The sequence below is a fragment of the Periplaneta americana genome, chromosome 2, assembly GCF_040183065.1.
Source record: "Periplaneta americana isolate PAMFEO1 chromosome 2, P.americana_PAMFEO1_priV1, whole genome shotgun sequence".
In the NCBI taxonomy this organism is placed as follows: domain Eukaryota; kingdom Metazoa; phylum Arthropoda; class Insecta; order Blattodea; family Blattidae; genus Periplaneta; species Periplaneta americana.
This window is the reverse complement of record NC_091118.1, coordinates 84069802-84092870: the sequence shown is the minus strand read 5'-3', so window position 1 is coordinate 84092870 and position 23069 is coordinate 84069802.

Here is a 23069-nt window from a genome sequence, read left to right as displayed (position 1 = left end):
ATAATTCATTTAACATGTTTCTTAATTGTTATTGTATCCACATAATCAAAATACGATCATTTACTCCAGAGACCATCCAGGGAGCATCAATTTTTTGAAGGAAGATTAATTTGTTTGACTTGTATCTTTCATCGCAGGTAGTCGTCGAGAACAGGTTGTCTTAGAGATCAGGTAGAATGGGTTGTGAACTAGCAGTGTACCGGGCGAGGATCGGTACCTGGGCGGCGCGGACGGTGAAGTGGATCCCGGCAGCTTCAGGCCAGGGGAGTGCGGAACCGACACTGAGCAGCTTTGTGATCCTTATACTTAGCCATGCTGTTGGTGATTGGAGGAGTGGAACTGAACCCAGGACCTGTGGAATCTGTGAAGTACGGAGTCTGCAGAAACAATTTGAGGACTGGCCTTCTGTGCATCACCTGTTCGACGTGGTTTCACTTCAGCTGCCAAAAACTCAAGAGGGACCAGCATATTGAGGAGAACTGGGGGTGTAAGGAATGTATGAGGGACATTGCTGTTGAGACCACGTACACAGAAATTGAGTTGCTGAAGTAAGAGGTGGCGGAACTGAAAGGAAAGCTGCAACAGACGGAAGAACGACTGAGAGAGTTGGAAGCAGAGAACAGGCGACTACGCGAGGAACGACACGGGGAGGCGAGCGAGGAGAAGCAGATATTGGTGATAGGAGATTCCATGGTGCGACATGTGGGACAGGAAAATAAGGACCTCGAAGTGCTGTGCTACCCGGGGATACGAGTCGACGAAGTGAAACTCAAATTGGAGCAACAGGAGAAAAGGGACATAAAAACTGTAATATTACATGTGGGGACCAATGACCTGAGGCGACGATTTGAGTACGTATGGGAGATATGTACGACTTGGCAGTAAGGACGAAGGAACTGTACCCCCAGGCGAAGATAATTATCAGCGGGATAGTGCGGCGAAGAGATTTTCATTGGACTCGGATTGGGCGACTCAATGAGGCATTCGACTGGGTGGCAGATAGAACGGGAGCAACATTCGTGAACCCAAATTCGTGGATCGGTGACGGGGACCTGGGACGTGATGGAGTCCATCTAAATCGACGAGGAGCTACGGGACTAGGAGCGCTGTTCTCGAGGGCGGCGACAACGCAGACGGCGGCAAATAGTATGTACGAGTACTATTACAACGGCGGAGGAAGCGGCGACGGCGACGGCAACGAGAGAGACGGAGGCGGTAGCGGCGGCCACAGCGGAAACAACAGGGATCACCAATATTATGTCATGTAATGGTAAGTCTTTAGTGGTGCTGCAGATTAATTGTAGAAGTATTTATAATAAATCAATTGAATTCTGGAACCTAGTAGATTCGCATAATCCTGACGTCATAATAGGAACGGAATCATGGCTTTCCAGCGAAGTAACAGACTCAGAAGTATTAAGAAACGATTATGTAACATACAGACGCGACCGTGTAGGAACAGGGGGAGGGGTTTTTATATGTGTAAAAGAGTGCCTACAGAGCGCTGAAAATTTTAAGTACTCCGAGTTCGAAATGTTGGGTGTAGACATAGCGGATGATTATTCGCGAAACATATTACACATCATCGGTTTATACAGGGCCACGAAAGAAGGCTTGAACGTACTGTATAAAATAAGAGATATGTTGGAAAATAGAAAAATTCGCGGGCAGTATATTATCGTTGCGGGGGACCTAAACTTGTCCCAGGTAAACTGGCAGGGTACAATAGAGGGGGGATGAGTCAAGCCCAGTCATTAGTAAACTCACTCATCTGGAAACATAACTTAATTCAAGTAACAGACAGGGCGACAAGGGGAGATTCGTTACTAGACATATTTCTTTTAAGACCCTCAGAAATAATCGCAGGTATTGAAGTGATTCCAGGTATTAGTGACCACGACGCGGTAATTCTTGAAATATTATGGAATACTAAGTACAAGCAAAGCGGAAAAAAGAACAATAATATCTTGCAATATAACAAAGCGGACAGAGAAGGCTTCCAAAATTATCTTAGGGAAAAGTACTTATTATGGGTAGTAAAGGGCAGTAGTGTAGAAGAATGCTGGGCGGAGTTCAAGCAGATTATATTAACAGGAATACAGAAATTTATCCCGGTTAAACGCTTATCAAACAATCCCGATCCGGAATATTATAATAAATACATACGGAAACTGAAAAGAAAACTAAGGAAATCCTACAGACAGCGCAAGGAAAGCCTTGCAAAACAAACAAAATTCACACAACTATCTAAAGAACTGCTTAATGCGAAGAAGATAGCGCAGGAAAATTACCTAAATAAACTTTTCAAAGGTGAACAAAACGGGTGGGGGGAATTTTATAAATATGTGAAGAGACGACGTAAGGAAAATTATTCGAGCCTCCCCCTAAAAAATGACCGCAATCAATTTATCGTACAGGACAGTGAAAAAGCAGAATAATTAAATTCCTATTATGCCACTGTTTTTGGGATGAGGACAATAGTACCACACTTAGCTTCTGTGGAAAATACAGGTCAGTTTTCTATCAAGCCTAGGGACATAAGGAGAAGGATCTCTAAATTGAAAACTCATAAATCAGTAGGACCTAATGGTATCGCCGGAGACGTACTAAAATTGGGAGGGGAAGCCATGATTCCCTATCTAGTGCGTATATTTGAAATATCAATTAACAATGGTACTGTCCTGCGAGACTGGAAAGATGCAATAGTGGTGCCAATTTATAAGTCAAATTACAGACCGGTCAGTCTCACCTCTGTGGTTTGCAAACAGATGGAACACTTGATTTCAGCTTATCTAAGGCAGCATTGGGATGACTAGTACGCAGTGGCGTATACTGGTTTAAGGGTCTGGGCTACCACTCACCCTATTATTACATAAAATAAATTTTTAAAACCCTATAATAAAATTCCTTACCTATTTATATGTGAATTCCAGACGTCTTGATTGGGACGAAAATACTTTGATGACTTCGTCATTGAAATTACAGTTGGGCCGCTTGCGAAGTTTCTGTAGAAATGACTTTTCAATTGACATCAGTGCCAAGCCGGATAAACGTTCTTGTGTATGAGTTGATCTACAGTAGGATTTTATTCTCTTCAACGCAGAAAATGTTCTTTCTACCGATGCTGACGTAGCTGGTATTGTCACAATTAATGTTGCCAATTTAAGGACTTCAGGAATAACTTGGTTCAGCTGGTTTTCATATATGGCAGATAATATTTCATGGATAGGTTTGTTCGAAAAATCAAAGACTTCTGCTGAATATATTACACTTAATTCATTTTTAAAATGTACTTGATAAAAGTGACTGTTATAGGACTGAAATAATTTGTTTAATGCCTCATTCGGGAAGTTTTCTCTATAAGCAGAAAATTTTTGAGAATCTAGAAGATGTGTGAACTGAAGCTTTCCATAATCAGAAAATCTGTCAGTAATTTCCATGTGCATACGATCTAGTATGCTGTAGTACAGCTGCCTGTATTTCAATTCATCATCTCCTTTTCTTCGCTTTAATGGTGGTTCCATTGTATTGTCTGAAGAATTTTCATTTTCCATATTACTCCATATGGACGGAAACCCACTACGTCTGAACTCGGATATAGTATGTTTTAACTTTGATACCTCTTGCAAGCAGTATGCTATGTCTAGACTTTTTGTCTGAAGAATATTGTAGAGCACATCTGTATGTGCGAACACTCCAGCATAGACTTCAAGAAGAAATATATTCTGAAACTGTGTGAAAAAATACAAATATCCTTGAGCCTGCACAATTACATCATCATCCCAGTTTTCTTCAGAGTCATTACAAATGATATTTTCAAAGAAAGCAGTGAGTTGTTCTCTGTATTCCTTTACTGTATTTACAAGCCGAGATGTAAAATTCCATCTAGTTGGTACTACTTTTGGGAGTTTCTTTTTCATAAATTCCTTGAGTTTTTCTGATCTTTTAGGAGATGATGAGAAAAATGCAGCTAAAACCGACAGTGTTTTGAAAAAAATGCGGCATTCTGGAATGGATAAAGTAGTTTGTTGCAAAACTAAATTGAGAACATGGCTGTAACAATGGACAAATAGTGCTTGAGGATACTTTTCTTGAACTTTTGTTTTTAAGCCATTAATATTTCCCGCCATAACTGAAGCACCATCGTATGTCTGTGCAATTAACTTATTGCCGACATTGTATTCTGCTATAACACCTTCCACATGCTGAAACAAAGCAGCAGCAGTTTTGCCCGAACTGACATTTGTGAATCCTATAAACCGTTCTTGAACTTTGGCAGTACTGTCGACGTATCTTAAAACAGTGCACAATTGACTCTGATTAGAGCAGTCACTTGTTTCATCAACAACAATGGCCACAAAAGGTGCTTCTTCTATTTCAGATTTTATGTTCTTTATCATAACCCCACTTATAGCAAATATTAAGTCATTCTGAATTGCGGGAGAAGTACCACGGAATACTGTTGAACTCTCAAGATGATTGGCCAGTAAATGGTCAAATTCACTTAAGGAACTTAAATATTCAATATAATTTCCTCTATTGTCTGATTCCACACTCTCATTATGACCCCGAAAAGCCAATTCTTGTTTTCCTAGAAAGCAGACTGCGTTAATAAGACGCAGTAAAATCTCTCGATTTTTTTTTCACAAGAGCATTGTATTGGTTGATGTGTAGAACTTTTTGCTTATCTAGCTGTAAATCAATTCTTGTCTTCCCAAAGTTTGCAAAGTTCATGCTACTATAAATATGAGCTTTTGATTTGTCGTGTTTTAGGACTGCCGTTCGAAGGGAGTTCATATTAGAAAACCCCTCTTTTGACCACACATTAGTTTCGCGGCTAAATAACAAACGTGGCCAGCAAAATAGTTTATACAGTTTAGAACTACCACACAACCAATTCCACTTACCATATGATGTTGAAGTGAAATGGCGTGTGTAGTCACGCTGTTTTTCTTTTACGTCCATGGACAAATTTAACTCAGGAGTTGGTATTTCCATTTTCACAATTTCAACTTTCTCGTTGTGTGTACGACGGTTAAAAGGCTCTTTTAATAAACCTTCTATTACACAGTCATTTTCAACACAAACCTCTCCAGAAACTTGTTCTTCCATATTTTTCACAATATCACTTAATTGGGAAATTAAAAACTTAATAATTCACAATTAATATAACTCTTAGACACTCGAACAAATCACAAATTTAAAATACTGCACTGCAAGAACACAATCACATTAATGACTAGCGTACTAAGCATATTGTTGCTTCGCGCCTTCCAAGTAACCGATCATGAGAGCTGCAACTCACCCACCTACAGTGCACGATGGAAACATGTGGGAGCGGGGGACGGGGAGTTGTGCGACGTGAGCGGAACGGTCACAGGCTACCCTTCGTAGCAGCGGTTTCTCCAGTGATGCCGCCTTGACAACTTGTTTCTTTCGAGAGCAGAGAGCGCATATAGATCTAACAATTACTTTAATTTTAATTACTGTGGTAAAACTAATACGGTAATACAAAATTATTACATTATGTTATATTATAACCTTTTCTTTTGTAATTTCCTTGGGCTACCGCCGGTAGCCCCGGTAGCCCGCAAAATTCGCCCCTGTTAGTACGTCCAGTAATGGGATATGGTGCTGCATGTTGGGATCCTTACAGATTAGAATATATTAAGGCACTGGAAAAGATTAAAAAAACGGGCTCTCAAGTGTTGTCGGAAAAATTCACCATTAAAATGGGACACACTCGCGGACAGGAGAACGCGAATTCGATTATGCGGACTGTTCAAAACATACAGAGGTGAGCCTGCCTGGAGAGAAATAAAAAATAGGTTGCAGCCGCCAAATTACTCTTCAAGGAACGACCACTCATATAAATTGAGGGAAAGAAGGCAGAGGACGGACACTGGAAAGTTTTCTTTTCTCATTCGTACTATCAGGGACTGGAATGCTTTACCTGCAGACTTACCAACAACCAAAAATGTATTTAAAAATAGGCTTATGGACCTTACTAATAGACGGTAATTATACACAGTATTTAAAGGGTGTAAATGATATGTTGTTATTGAAGTGTTATATCAGTGAAGAATTATGTTGTGTCAGTGAAGTGTGTTGTATCAGTGAAGAAGTATGTCGTGTCAGTGAAGTGTGTTGTGTAAGTGAAACGTGTTCCTGTCAGTGAAGCTTTATAGTTTATAGTGGCAGTGCAAAGTATTTGAACAGTGAAATGTTTTTGAAGTGTTAGTGAAATCAGGATAGAATCAGTGAAATGTGTCGTAATTCCAGTGCAGTGAGTGAGTTGACAGCGAAATGAGTGTAATGTTGAAAGGTACTTGTGCAGATATGAACATTTCATACTCGTGGCTTTTAGTTCGATCTTACTGTAGTTTTAAGATACAAATTAGATTTATTTCAAATGTTATTTTAAGTGATCTTTTCATTTAATTTAGGATATTACCTGTTGTTATTATTATTATTATTATTATTATTAATTGTTAGTATTAATTATTAGTAATATTATTAATTGTATTTTTAATTAATAAGTTTATTATTGTCATTATTGAATGTAATTAGTTACCACTGCCACCGGGTATATACCCATTGCAATGTGAACAAATACATACAAATTACAATTGTATTTAATTAAATAAAATACGATCATCTGCTTCAGGAAGCAACAATTTTTGGAGCAAGGATAATTCGTTTCACATGATTCTTAATTAATTGCAATTATGTTTAAATAATATACTTTGATTTTGGTCAAGGAAGCATATATTTTGGTGCAATGATAATTTCTTCAAAATGTTTCTGAATTTTTATTTTATCCAAATAATTAAAATACTTTCATTTGTCGTTTGCGCGATGATAATTCTTTAACATATTTCTAAATTAGTCTTGGATATATTATTTAATAAATCACTCCAATGCCATGTGAATATAGTGAGGACTGTGTACGAAGATTATTTTTCACTCACTCACTCACTCACTCACTCACTCACTCACTCACTCACTCACTCACTAACTCACTCATTCACTTTATTTAGGCCATTTGTTTATTTATTCAAACTTCCAATTATAGGTGGCTTACATTGATACACTATACATATATTCAAAATACATATTAGTGAAAAACAAAAGAAGCAAGCTAAAAGAAAGAGAGAAGAATAGATAATAATTGCTAGGGTATAATATTGAAGTTAATGTTAGTGACAATTGTCAATAGAGTAATGCAGAATTATTTTAAAATTAGACGAAAACCATTATAATACATTTATTCACAATGGTGATGGTGACGGTGATAACGACGACGACGACGACGACGATGATGATGATGACGATGATGATGATGATGATGTATTGGTGCGATTTCTTGTGTTGGAGTTGTGAGAAACTGAATCAAGCCGCGCGTCGTCGCGTCGTTGGCATTTGATAAGTGTTTTTATATAGCTCTGCGTAAAAATGTGTGGCAATAGATGCAAATTCCTGTCTATATATTGTTTCATTTATCTTAATGATTTGGTATTGTCATCTCTTCTTGGTTTTGTATTTTTGAAGGTCTCCTCGTATCCTTCTTTTAGTGAGTTTGTCGAGTCCTATAAAATTAATTAGAAAGGTAATGTTTTGTCTCTAATTCTAGCTGCTTGTCCTCTCAGTTCTATAAGTAATATTGTTTCTGTACTGAGGTTCAATTTATTTTCGGATGTATCATTTAGATAACAACTCATGAAACAACAGAGGATTTTTAAGGACAAAACAGGAAACACAAGGGATGCAACAGAACTTTCAAAACAGCAGCGTTATGGAGACCGTAAATGTAAATGATTTAGGTTTACCGTATCAGCCAGTGCCCGATTCAGGCAGGAGCCAATGGTGCCTCTACTCGGGGCCTCAAGATTCTGAGGGCCTCAAAATTAAGGAACAACTCTCCCTTCTTTTAGTGATTTATGCAAATTGAAATAGATAACAACTGCAAACTGAAAATCAGAATTGAGGAAATGTTTAACAACAGGTAATTAATAAAATTATTGTGTTAGAAAAAGCGTCAAAAATCACTTCATTGTTTTACGTTTAGAGTAATAAGTTGATTGCAAAGTTAAAAATGTTCAACTTGTAACAGTTGGCTATCGTGTGTGCTATTCAAATTGTAACAGTGTAATAATATCCCTATTTAAATAATTAATCATGAATGGAGCAAAGTCAACAACACTGTCAGTTCTCTTTGCATTAAGTGTTAAACCAAGTGCCTAGTGCTTGTGTTCCTTGCAAGTTATCTAATTTTTGTTGGTATAAGACTCTTATTGGTGTATAGTGGTAATGTTAAAGTGTATTTATAGGATTGCCCGTAATAAAAATTTAATTCCCAAGCAAATTTGAATCACAAGCCAATATAAGAAAACAGAAAGCTATTGCAAAACAATACCTATGTTTCTTCAGATGTTACTAGCAGTAACTCGCCTTTACTCTCAGAGGCTTCCAGTTTAAAAAAAGTTTAGATTATTTTAAAACAGACTAATGAAGAAGGTTTCGACATAGAGGGACAAAAATCTGCCACAGCTACTAAATTGTGGATAGGCAAGGTAAGCCTAAATCTCAATTCAGGAAAAATGAAAATTCCTCTCAGACTCCTGAATTGCACTATAAGAAACATGGAATAGCACTACAATCAATATAATCAGCTCTGGCCCTGCTTTGTGGCCACATTAGTCACTGATACCTTACGGGACCACTTTATTTTTAATCCTCCTCCTTAAAATAGGGAATTAATAAAAAAAAAAAACTTTGTGAAATAAATATAATGTAAAAGGAAATATCAGTTCTTTTGACTGATACTTAGCCGAGAATATTTCTAGATAGGGCTATGCCGGTCTAGGTTGTGATCACATTAGTTATTTGTCTTCCTTCTGTGTTCGTGTATTAATTGGTCTCATGGGGAAGAGAGCACCGGTATTGCATGTTAAGAGTATAACTGAGGAAGTCAAAAGCCAAAATATTTTAACATTATAGTTAATTCCACACCAGACATATCCCACATTGATCAGATGTTAATAATAATTCGATATGTTAATGAATGTGGTTTTGTACCAATTCATGGTCATCCTTAACATTTGAGAGACGGTGATTAAAATCTTGATGCATTTGGATTACGAATAAACTGTGTTTGGCAGTCATATGATGTCAGAAACATGGCTGGGGTCGGCCTGGTTGGCGCAGTCGGTAGTGTTGGCCTTCTGTGCGGGTTCGATCCCGGCCCAGGTCGATGGCATTTAAGTGTACTTAAATGCAACATGCTCATGTCAATATATTTATTGGCATATAAAAGAACTCCTCCGGGACAAAATTCCGGCACATCGGTGATGCTGATACAACATTGGCAGTTGCGAGCGTCGTTAAATAAAACGTATTAAAAAAAATTAAACATAGCTGGGATGTCCTATAGCAGAGTATGTGCTCTGTGAGAGTGAATGTAGTTGAACACAATAAAATTTATATAGGCTACTATTAACTACTTAGTTCTTTATTCATTTCTTTCATCTTGAACTCATAGATGCGAAAGTGACAAATGAACTAGAATCAAAGAATAGAAAGATTACTCCATTTTTATCACAAACAAATCGGTTGCATAAAGCAAACCAACAAAAGCATTACGATGAGGATATTGGGAAATTTGTACTGTTCTTCGTAGTATTTCTGAATATTCTGACGAAAAGACTAAGGGAAAAGCAAAATCACTTTTTACAAAGATGAGAGAGAAAGAAAACAGCTGTCATAACCATAGGTACGAAGTTCGTACCAAAATAGTAGATTTCAATTGCGTACAGCGAAGAGTATAGATGTCACCCGCGCCTCGCTCTGCTCCCGCTCGCTACAGACGATACACGGTATGTTCACATAAACAACCATATTATTTTATGGAGCTGTGTAGAGTAGTGAATAGTTTGAAGAATATTGTTAATTCATATTCATATTTTAAGTTCTGAACAAAGTGAGCTATTCTGTTGTTATTGTATTTACGTAATGTTAATATTATGCATGATTCCAAAAAAGTAAACTCATCTGTTATTAAATAATTATTCAAATAGGAATGTGTAACATGTTTATTTTTTCCCGGATTATTTTTCGTTAAATGTTGACGTCTCGTGCTGCTATACATCCGGTTGCGTTATAGTCCGAGTTCAACATCCGAATTACGATACGAACGTTATAATAGAAATGAAATATTTCCTTGAAAACAATATTATGAGTTTAATATTATGTGACAAATGACACATACGGGATTCACAAGTAGTTGTTCACCTGATGACAGTAAGATAATACTGTGTCATATTTAAGATTTTTTCCAGTAACGTCTTCTGACGTAGAACGAATATTTTCAGAGTACAAATATTGTTTTTTTTATTCTGAACATAAAATGAGTATTTCTTTTGATGAAATAAAATTGTTATTGTTATTTGTTAAAATGAGGTTAGAATCATAATAATATAATTTGTATGTTATTTTTATATTTATGGTAAATTATTGTAGTTTTGGAGTCACGAAGTTTATAGGCTAATTACAAATTATTGTTTTTTTTTTTTTACATTATTGGTTTATTATTTTCTTGTTCTAAGTTTGTGGACGATTGAAACACATGTTTTGGTTACCACCAGGTTAAGTATACATGTTTGTCGTTATGGTTCACTGACATTGAAAGATGCGCTATTACTTTTCATTCTGTAGAGATATAGTCCAAGCTCACACAACTTAACAGTTTTGGTACCAACTTCCTAGCTCTGGTCATAAAAATTATGTGGGATTCCAATCTTCTACGAATCCATAAGGTTCGCCAGCCATTACAGGCAAGTTCAACAAATCTATCCAATTGTCTGCTATTACTGTATAGCCTTTCTGATTTATTCAGTCTTTAAGAGAGAAGGTTCCTCGTCATTACCAAACACTGAATATAAGAAGGCAATGAAGAAAACGGTACCTAAAATCGTTGTATGGATGAAGTGAATTTATTCAGATGGCGTTACTTGTAGTTTAACTCCAAGGGTTCCTTTGTCTGTCTTCACAGAGTCATATGAGACGCTCTTCCAACTGAATTAGGAAACAGGAGAAACTGGACTCTTAGTTTTCTGTATACTGAAAATGATTTAACGAGAGCAATGGACTTCGAAGGCATATCCGTAAGTGACGAATTTTCCAAAAATAAATAAATGGATATATATATATATATATATATATATATATATATATATATGAAGGAAAAAATGATTTTAGGTAAGTTCTTGTTGTTATTAATATTATTCTTGTAATTGTATCACCAGTAGCAGCGACAGCAGCAGCAGTAGGCCTAGTGTAGTTTCTTTATGTCAGCTCATTAATTAAATAAAATAAGGTAGGCCTAGTTGCCATACAGTATGTGAAAAGAAGGAGCCTCATGAATAATATTATGCTCCAGATCCATGAAGCTGTAAATATCAATCTCTGATATCAGCGTACCATTTTACTTAACAAAAGATGCAGTTTAAGACGGTTGTTAAAGCACTGATATATTTATACAGATGTTCTTCCTTTATTGCACCTAAATCTGAAGGTGGTAATTATTATTATTAATAATTATTATTATTTTATTGTTGTCTGCCTCGGTAGCGTAGTTAGTATAGCGCTGGCCTTCTATGCTTGAGGTTGCGGGTTCGATCCCGGCTCAGGTCGATGGCATTTAAGTGTGTTTAAATGCTTCAGGCTCATGACAGTAGATTTAGTGGCATGTAAAAGAACTCTGCGGGACAAAATTCCGGCACACTGACGACGCTGATATAACCTCTGCAGTTGCGTCGTTAAAGAAACCATATTATTATTATTATTATTATTATTATTATTATTATTATTATTATTATTATTATCATCATCAACATCACATCGTCTTCTCATTTTAGGTGAATGATTTATTAAAATCAGTGAAGACAGATTTTTGAATACGTAATTAAGGAAGCATTGTTGGGCCTTTGTATAATTAACAGTCAACTCATGTTTCATTATCATTATCATCTTCATGGTAGGCTATCACATGGCCTGTTCCGACTCAGAGAATCTCTCCGTCTGGTTACTCAAGTTTTTAAATTTTAAATCAAACAAAATACATCTTAAGAGAAAAGCAACAATGAACAGTTTAATTTTTCTTCGTTGAGTAGCGGTGCTTAGTAAATAAAACAACGAAATAATTATAATCAGTTGACTTCAATTGTAGTTTGCTCAAACGTCGCTGTGCGGTTAACTACTTACTTGTGATGTGATTTTCTAGTGCGTTTAATTAAGACTATGGATAAATTTTCAATTAAAAGGCCGCGGATAGATCCTACCCAACGTGAGTGGGAATCCATCGATCATCGATAACCATCCTGTTCCGATACAATGGATTTGAATTCCGTTCCAAAATCAGCATAGTGCAAAGTTCGTCTTCACATATTTCAAAACTTTGTGATTCTGTTTTGTCGTGCGAAATCGAAATAAATGTTTCTGGTAAGGGCAGAATGTTCCATAATTCATGGCAGGACAAACATCCGTGGATTTTGTACGATCAATACAAAAAGTGGTATTTTGTAAAGTATGCAAGGAAACTAGTGATACAAAACTATTAAACTTCACCAAAGCGGACACTTGTTTCAATACCTCCGGCATTTCCAACTGGAAACATGCCTTAAGAACATGTAGTTCCCATGAAATATTCCAGTGCCACAAAGAATCATGTTCCAAAGTACTGGCGGTGCAGAGTGGAGTAAATGTTGCATCACTTTGAATCTTGCAAATTCTCGTGTCACCATAGGCCTACATAAATTATTTTCATCGTTGTTATATTTATCAAAGCAATCCACGGGCATAAGGACAAAGCAAGTAATTTTTATCAGCTTTTGAAATTGCATTTTGAAAACTCCCCAGAACTCAGGCAATTTATTGATAGAGATACCTTTAGGTGGTTGTCACACGACACGGATAACGAAATGCTCGATCGAAATCATGGCATTGAAAGTGCTTCGTTCGTTGGGTAATGAAATTCACGAAGCGGGGTGTTTCGGTCTGCTTAATGGATGAAATGAGTGACGTGGCGAATAACAGTGTCCCAGAAGCGACTTAATCACATTGCTATTTTAAATATATACAAGGATAGCGCTGAAATGTTGGATTTAGAGGATGTTTGTGACGTGTTTATAGGAAGAAGTGCAGTGAGGAGAAACACATTTGCAACTCGTCGTGCTACATAGTGGTGAGTCCATATATTGTTTTATATTATAGGCCTTTTACAAAGTTGAATCATAAATTTAGAAAGCTAATTGTAAACTTAAATTTACAACTTAATTACAGTCTTATTATTCATAGGCTACACAACTCTTTATCACGGTTTAATTAAGTTACTATCCGTATTCGGTTATTTTTATCGACTTATCAAACAGATTGTCACATCTCTAATTTTTTTGTTATTCTATATTTTATATCATTTTTGTGAATAGACATGCTGTACATACTGTACATCACGATTCATGTAAGGGAGAATTTGATATTTTATTGTAATTCAAAATTGTCGCCACTGGATATGTTATCTAGTATGAGATTTGGATGGTAGAGAAGACTTACACATTTTTTAGGAAGAAAGTTTCTCTATACGCTATTAATAAGTAACTACCTCTTTGATGTAGGTAGCTTTCCTGACTGAACCAGGAGATATCAGGTTCGATTCCCGACTATACCCAAGACATAGTATATGGGACTTGAAACAGTTCACCCAACTTCGTGATCAGAAACATTAGAAAGACACAATAGGCTGAGTAATTGTTTTAAAGAAAAAACAATAACATCTGCGGGGACTCGCAGCGCTGACAGTTCAGCGCTCTGTTCCCTTTGGTAGCTTACACAGCTGACTACTAGATGGCAGTGCTCGGCTCGGTACTGACTTTTCGTGTGGCTTTAGCGTCATATCCTTAAATTATTAATCATTGCTCTATGATAGAATAAAACAGTGAGAAGACAAGTAATAAAGGCAATGAGGCTAATACGAGTTAGAAATAGTAAGTAAATAATATTTAGGGTTGCATGTAATTGAGAGAGGAAGAATATGGGAAGTGAGGAGGTAGAAAGTGAGTGCAAGTAGTGAGAGTGAACCGTAAAGGTTATCCAATAAAGTGTTGAGTGAATTGAACAAGTAACAGCAAGGAAGTATTACAAACATTAGAACATTGGAACAATAAATGAGACAAATAATGTAATACGGTAATGTAGATGTGAAAGTAGAAAAAAATGAATACTAATCATAGATAAAAATGTTTTAAGATAAACAGAAAAGATTACAATGATAGTAAAGATGTATTAGTAGATTGTAGCTGAGAATGTTTGTAAACAAGAGTAAGGTAGACAATATTGCATAGTATTCGGGAATGGGATTGAGGGAAGATAAAGAAGGTGAAGAGTTAAAAATTACTGTATATGAGAAAGGATAGAGGAAGAATATAGACTAAAATAGGGTTTAACTTCATATAAATGGAAGATATGAGGACATATAGATGATAGGAGAAATATTTTAGGATATATGATTGAGTGGTGGACTATGCAGAAATGTGAGGGAAGCCACTACCTGAAAGCCGTGTGATGATAATAAATATGAATATGAATAAAAAATATGAATAATCGTTGCTCTATGTTATATGTACGATGCTGAATAATCCCGGGTTCTAAATCATAATTCACCAAGTGAAAAATTTTAATAATAATAATAATAATAATAATAATAATAATAATAATAATAAAAGAACTGGAAGGCCTACCCATTATCTGCTGGCTTACTTGCGTCATGAGTGATACCTTATTGGTGTCACTTTTGATATTCGAATCTGCCTTTGGACCTGATGATGCTTAATATAGTGAGCGAAAAAGTTCTTACGAAATTGATGTATAATAAAGTTTTCACTATGGATGAGTGTGTGTGTGTGTGTCTAATGCCTACCCACTTCACTTTGAGTGATTTGGGTTCCGAATACTGCGGATAGATGGCAGGACTATGACCCATTTTTAAATTGTACATAACTTGGCGGGCCACGTTATGCATGATGTGTATCTGTGAAGACATGTCGTGTACTATAGTTACTGTATGTTAAGTGTTCGTGTAAGTGGAGTGTAGGGAATGGGTGAGGATGATGATGATGATGGTGGTGATGATGATGATGATGATGATGATGATGGTGATGATGATGATGATGAAGGCAGATGGGAAAACCCAGTGCCGGCACGTACCCTACTCCTGGCGAATAGCACCAAGGGCGCAGCCAAGCTTAACGTTTCCATCCGAAGGACGAATCACTATCAACAGTGACATATGCCTTCCATTCATATGCACTGCGGAGAGATTTGGGATTTAACCCAGGCATATTGATGCACAATTTAGTACTATTGATAAGTTAAAGACGGAAAAGGTTATTAAATAATAAACGTCTTTGGAGAGATGACTGAACGAATAGTAGGTCTAATAATATAATGTTTCATGAATTAATAAACTTATAGTGAGATTTACGAAATAGCCCACAAACTAAATACCTTCAATTATATCTGAGGAGCCATACCTAGAACTCTGGGTAAAAATATATAATTAATAAAAAATTGTAGTGGAATTATTTTATGAAAGTTATTCCTTTGCATGTACTATTAGGCATATGTGGTAGTGGAAATTCAGTGTTGGTCTACGACGTAACTCAGCGTTAAGGATCTGGTCTCCTGAATGCAGACTATGGTCGAGCTTGGGTTTGAATCCCGCTTGGGCTGTTTACCAAGTTTGGTGTCATTTGATATTTTCCCCAAATCTAAGTTAATCCATGGAAAATCCTCTATCTCATCTCGCTTTCTCTGATTCTATCAACAATATAATCCTAGCAGTTGATACAGCGTTGTTAAATGATCGATTAAAAATCTATCTACAGAAAAAGTGAGAGAAGAGTTGAGGCTGTCAAAATGCGATTTAAGATTTTTAGCCAAGCTATTCACTGACTGAAAAGTGAAGGTTTCAGGACAAAATTATTTGTGTTGAACATCGTAAGTTATAACAATAAAAGTTCTCAAAGGAATTAGAATATGTACGAGTATGACGAATTTCAGGAACAATAATTACATGTATTCACGCTGAAACTGATAAGGAAGAGGAAAAGGAATTGGTTGGATCACTGGCTAAGAAGAAACTGCCTACTGAAGGATGCACTGGAAGAAATGATGAACGGGAGAAGAGTTCGGGGTAGAAGGAGATACCAGATGATAGACGATATTAAGATATAGGGATCATATGAGAAAACAAAGAGGAAGGCAGAAAATAGGAAAGATTGGAGAAAGCTGGGTTTGCTTTAAAAGACCTGCCCTTGGGCAGAACACTAAATGGATGAATGAATGAATCCCCTTCAAAGAAGACGCTTAAGTAGATCCAGGAAGAAATGACGGGGTCAGGTTTGGAGTTTAAACAGGCTCGAATTATAATTAGGATAGATAAATATTAAATAATAATAACAATAATAATAATAATAATAATAATAATAATAATAATAGATTGTTATTGATATGGAAAATTTTCTACTCTATAACAGCTTTAAGCTAGAAAAATAGCATTTCGAAACTCATTCTCAACGTAACATTTAGGAAAACTATTATGCTAGCCTACTTAAGGCCTTGCGAGTAATGTGAGCAAAACCTAAACATTATTATTTTCCCAATCAAGTGTGGTGCTCCAGGATTGTATTATTATTATTATTATTATTATTATTATTATTATTATTATTATTACATGGATTAAGTGTAGGCCTACTGCAATGAGCTCAAAACAAGTAGACCCTCTGATATTAACTTCTTTAAAATTTTTAACTTTTACCGTTTTCTGGCGTGTTCGTCGGTAGGTGTAGGCCCTGTAGTTGTGTGCCGGTTTTGGAAAGTGCTAAATTTCAATTTGTTCTACAACGATGCGTGCATTTAATTTGTTCCTATCATCATTCTGTTGGCGACATAATTACTGGTCTGCTTTTGTGAAACGAAATAGTGGATTTAAATAAATATCATAGAGATTGCTTCTATTTAACATTCATATTTAAGTATGAAATCAAAATGCTGTATTTATTGTCTCCTAATCTCCGTTCGATGGGCATATATTTATCGGAGTCCTTCTATATCATTCCATTAATTAGACTGCATTTCTGCAGTTTTTATTCCATATCCTTGTTAATTGATTCAACATCAACGCATCAGGTATATAACATGGATTAAGTCTCTCAGATGCCAGTTACGCTTTTAGAAATACAAAAATACATAATATATACACTTACAGGCACAAAACGGAACAATTGAATTTTTTAAATTAAGATTTATTTTATAATTGTGAATATTATCTAATTTTTTATGGTGTAGTATTAAGTTATAGTCAAATTTAAAATTCTTTTTATGAAAAAAAAGTTAGTATTAGATGAAAATTAGTTTTGATATTAGGTATTAGAGTCTGAGCTACACTGAAACTACTTCTAATCACACTCCTTACTACAAATACAAGAGACACTGTGTATACTTCGTAAATACTTTCGTATGAAATGACGTGAAGAGTTTGTAAGGTATAATGATCAAACTTCCTACTATCTTAATCACCTATGTAATATAATTTTTCAGAATGGAAGCCATTCTTAGAATGTTATCACACAAAGATGGTATAAATTTTTATTAAAAAACACTCTCATTAAGAGCAGGTCGTGGTTCGTAATTAATGTAAGTAACGCGGAGTTCTTGAAACGTTACACTTGTTTTGTTTAGACACTGAGATCGGGAACAAATATTTCATGTTCAATATTGTGAAAAAAGTAATTGATATGATGTGACATTGTTTTAGGAATGAAATCCTCTTTTCTGTAAAGAGTGCTGCCCTTGGCTAAACCTTTTTTTATCCAGCCATCAAGGAATTACCTGCTGGTAATAAGCGATATTTGTAGCTCAAGGGATTGGCGTTGTATTTGAACACACAATCCTGGCAAATGCAACGTATGTCAGGCGCGATGTTAATATAGAAAGAGAACAACTATTTTTAACATCATGATTTGAAAATACCACTTCCATTTAGCTTTTACCTCCATCCCCCCTAGGAAAAATCTTTCCGTTTTTATTTTTGCTTTATGCAGGAAAGGAGAGATATCCCACTTGCCCCATTCCCCTCCCACTTTCGCCTTTCCTCTTCACCCATGGCCCTTCACTTTGAGCCTGAATATGTAAACTTCCATTAGGAAAATTACGACATGTCATATTTATGGTGGTAGTTCTTTTTTCTCTCTCTATATCGCTCTCTGTCTGTCCCCGCACTCCCCTAATGGCGGCTCGTCAGGGGGTCAACACTCGGTCCAGTACCTCCTGGAGACCTGCAAGGGGGCAAGTGGGACCTCGCCTCGCGCTGCAGCCACTTGGCTTCGTTGCCGGACGTGACGAAATCTCCGCTGGGAATCGCTTAACAGCGGAGGCCACCGTATATGACAAGGCTCTTGAAGTTCAGCATGATGCAAACGAAGTCCGACGAGGGGCTAGCTAATCCTTCCGGTTGTGCTCTTGTGTTAAGTGGGAGCACGTTTTAATGTGTGACGTGAAGCTGCGAAAGTTTCACGACTTGTTATTTCATGTTTCAATGACTTGTAATTGTAATCCCCACACTTCGAAATGTTCACAATTTGCCCTCTAGCAATTTTAAATATAGTGCTCAATACAGGGATACATCTTTCACGGAATTTCACTTTCCAATAATTATACCAGGCAATGACACCAATTCGATGTAGTAGTAGTAGTAGTAGTTGTAGTAGTAGTATTAGTAGTAGTAGTAGTAATAATAATAATCATCGTCATCATAGTAATAATCGTTGTCGGAAAGCATTATACATTTACGATCTTTTACAGTACATGGAACGTTGTTTGCTCGGGAAGTTCTGGGTTCATAGGCTATGTAGTACAATGAATAAATTCATAGATAAGACAACCAGAAATCGGAATACATTTTTAATCACTTTTACGATGTTGTATCAACGACGACTCATTTATCTAGTATCCGTTGAATTTGTGGCAGGAAGGTGATATTTGACATTTGCTTTCTCGACCAGTTAATACATCCAAGTGGTCCCGCTAACTATACCGAGACTACTCGGAAAACCGAGAGACGAGATATCTCTTTATATACATTCACATTTAAAGTAATGTCTCCGTTCAGTATTGGTAGAATTGGTGCAAATAATCCTCGAACATTACTTCTTTTCAAAGTAGAAAGATACTCTTGCGTTGCAGCCCTAAATAAATATATCAGAAAACGTCCATCTGAATGTATATACTATTGAGAGACTATTGAAATTGTAAGCGAATGTTGTCACTGGTGGCAAAATTCGAAACTGCGTATTTTGTTACACAGCCCGATCGGTAGACTATTACAACTATCCATCATGGTAATTATATTACTCACTGATTAAATTTCCAACTTCTTTACCGTGTTAATATGTAGGATTTGCCTTAATTAGTTTCGAAGTCTTGTGCTTCATTGTCCAAAGCCAAGCACGAGACTTCGAAACTAGTCAAGCAAGGTAAATCCTAAATATTGACACAATAAAGAATTTGGAAATATAATCAGCGATATACAAGTGTTAAAAGTGTAACCTCTATATAAAAATGAACTATGTTACTATTATTACTATTTTTCATATTATTCCGCAAAGATAGAGAACGCAATTATCAGTTCAAACGAGATGTTTAACCATAATATGCATATCATATGCGATCCTCAGTTTAACATACGTCTATGAATATAATGGCTGAAGATTAAATTGAAAACCATTGACAACACATTCTTTCTGCTACCCGATCTATTCACATTAACGGGCTGTGCCTTTAAAATTCAAACATAAGAGGATCACCAACATCTAATCACTGACCAAGTGGATATAAATGGCTAATATGGTTACTTAGCCTCTGGCTAAAATTCTAAATCGCTTATACAAAAGGACGATTTCATAATTCAATACGGATTTCAATGTAATAAAACCGTCAAATGCTGTAAATAATGTGTATTCATAATACCTATTTAAAATTATCAGATTGGCGACACTTATAACCATGTTTTTCTTCATCATTCTCATCAAAACACAGCTAACAACACTTCGGCTCCAATGCGGCAAACTGACGAACTTCCATGATGATACATCTTGCATCTTAGGAGTTAAACCCGCCTGGTGAGGGCTGCAATAACTACTCGAGGTGAATAGAACTTTACGAAAGCATTTGTATCACTTCAACACTTCACTATTTTAATCTATTTACTATTTGGTTTTACTGAAAAGAACTGATTCTTATCCCTTAGACGGCTTGGCCATCTTTACTTGCCTATTGTTTAATTTTAACGTGGGAGTGAAATTAATGGCCAATTTTGGAACCTTCTCTTCATAGGCAGGGTCACTTTTCATGTCGTAAATCTTTAACACAGGCGATGGGTCTCGAATTTCTCTGCTTCACTTCCATTCCAAAGGAAGAAATGTTAAAGACTTTTATTACTCTTTGACTGGGTTTGAACTGACGAACCGCTGCTTAATGGCAGCATGATAAGCGTCTAACTATCTTAACTTAATTTCTAATCATGGAGTTCCTTATTTTGTCATAACGTTTAGCCTACATCCAGCAAAATTTCTTGAAAATATAATACAACTTATGATAGCTACCTACTTTCAAATATATTTATTTTCATCAATACTAACGTCGCTAAGCAGACTTTCAGTGTAGCTTTATGTTCGAACTTCTTTTGGTTTATGGGAAGTTTCAGTGTGGGATATGCACACTTCTGAAGTAGCGGTGGAGATGGACCAAGATCAAGTGAGAAAGTATGTTGTACTAGTCCATTAACAAACACTCTTGCAACTACATGACCATCATCAGCATCTTGATACTCGAACTGCCTAAATTTGTAAATTTGGAATTCACCCTCTCTGCTCGTGTTTTGTGTGCTGACTCCTTAGAAATGTTTGTTTTCTTACAATTTATTGGTCACAAACTCTTGAAAGACAATATCAGCCGAAGTAACCAATTTTACAGAAAATCTCCTCTTGGCACTTGAAGGAATTAAAATATCAAACAGTTTGTTTTATTTTCAGTCTATCACTTATCAAGTTATGGCAGCAGAAGTAGATTCTGTTAGGTACATCAATTACAATATATTAATATGCATCACGAGTATTTTCGACTTTTTTTATGTAAGTCATCTTCAGGTGATGTAATTTACTAACAAACAAGTACAATTGAACGTAGGTGAAAAGATATAAAGCTAAAAAACACACACATATCTTTATATCTTTTCACCTACGTTCAATTGTACTTGTTTGTTAGTAAATTACATCTTTATATCTTTTCACTTACGTTCAATTGTACTTGTTTGTTAGTAAATTACATCACCTGAAGATGACTTACACATAAAAGTCGAAAATATTCGTGATGCATATTAATATATTGTAATTGATGTAACAGAATTTACTTTTGCTGATATAACTTGATAAGTGATAGACTGAAAATAAAACAAACTATTTGATATTATAATTCACGAACTTATCTGAATTCTCAATATGACATTTAAATTTACTTGAAGGAATGATTAGTTCTGCACACTGTTCTGGAATGTAAATTCTGTCTGCTCTTCTCATAAGCCTCTTAACAGTCCCAAAATTCCTATCGTAGGGCAAAAATGTGTACTCTCTGATAGGAAATACATGACTGATTTTCTTCAGTCGTCCATTATCAACCAGATTCATTGGAAAGCGGATTACCGTATAGTTTCGGTTCTGCCCTGCACATGCAGGTCTATGAAATATAGATCCAGTTCATATTTTGTATTCATATTATTAAATAACTGCATAAAATTGGACCGGATATCATCGGATATTTTATCGTAACGCTCATTCGACATTTACAATTAGAACCATTTCTCTTGGACGAACACTTTTAACAACATTTTCTATGTTTGCTAGATCAGATACTTTTGCGTCTCTTAAGCCTACTTCATCTTTCTGTATCTCTTCTTCTGCCTTTCAGTATGTTCATTTACATTTTACATATCTTCTGAACTAGACATATCAAATGCTGGTTATGAAATTCCCAGTCAAACCTAAAATTGTTCTGAATTAAAATAAACGAAAAAAAAAAAAAAAAAAAAAAAAAACGGGACAGCCAACACACTTATCAATAACGGCAAGAAGGATAATTGTACACCACAAGTTCTGTATTTTGTAGATAACCATTTCTTTGTCTGTCAATTGCAAATGAAACGAAACATGCAACAAATACCCTTTTTGTAGCAAACGATGAGTCTATCTATGTAGTTCCAATTTTCACAATAAAACTAATTTTTACAAAAATGTAGATAACCTGTGTCCTTTTTGCAGAAATCAATTCAAATATTGTGACAGTTGTGACTTGTTTATGTGACGGTTATGACAGTTCTTCTGTGACAGTTATGAAAATTTATAATTTATTTTATAATCACTTATTTGGAAATGTATAATGTTTTTCATAGTTACTTAATATATACAGAATGTGTCAGAAGAAGAACAATAATTATTTTTATGCATCTGAAGTCTGACAAGTGTAATATGTCGGCGATGTATGCAATGGAAAGGAAAAGGAACTGGCCACCCTACCTCATTATCTCCTGGCCTAGTTGCTTCATAAATGGCACCCTCTTGGTATTGATTTAATTCCATATAAATTTGATGTAGAAAGTATAACACTATATTATGATGCGGAGATATGGGAGATATCGAAAAGAAATGAATGTAAATTTAAAGTATTTTAGATGTATTTTTTGAGGCGTAGTTGTGGTGTGATAAGAACAGACAAAATTAGAAATGAAATAAAAATACAGAGAATGGAAGTATTAATTAATATAATAGACACTGTTGAAGGCAGAACTGATATGGACACTTAGGAAGAATGCCAGAAGTGAGGTGATCTTGAAAAATATATCATTACAAACTATCCAAAACAAGAGAGAGAGAGGAAAATCTCAACTCCCCTGGAGCGACGGGGTG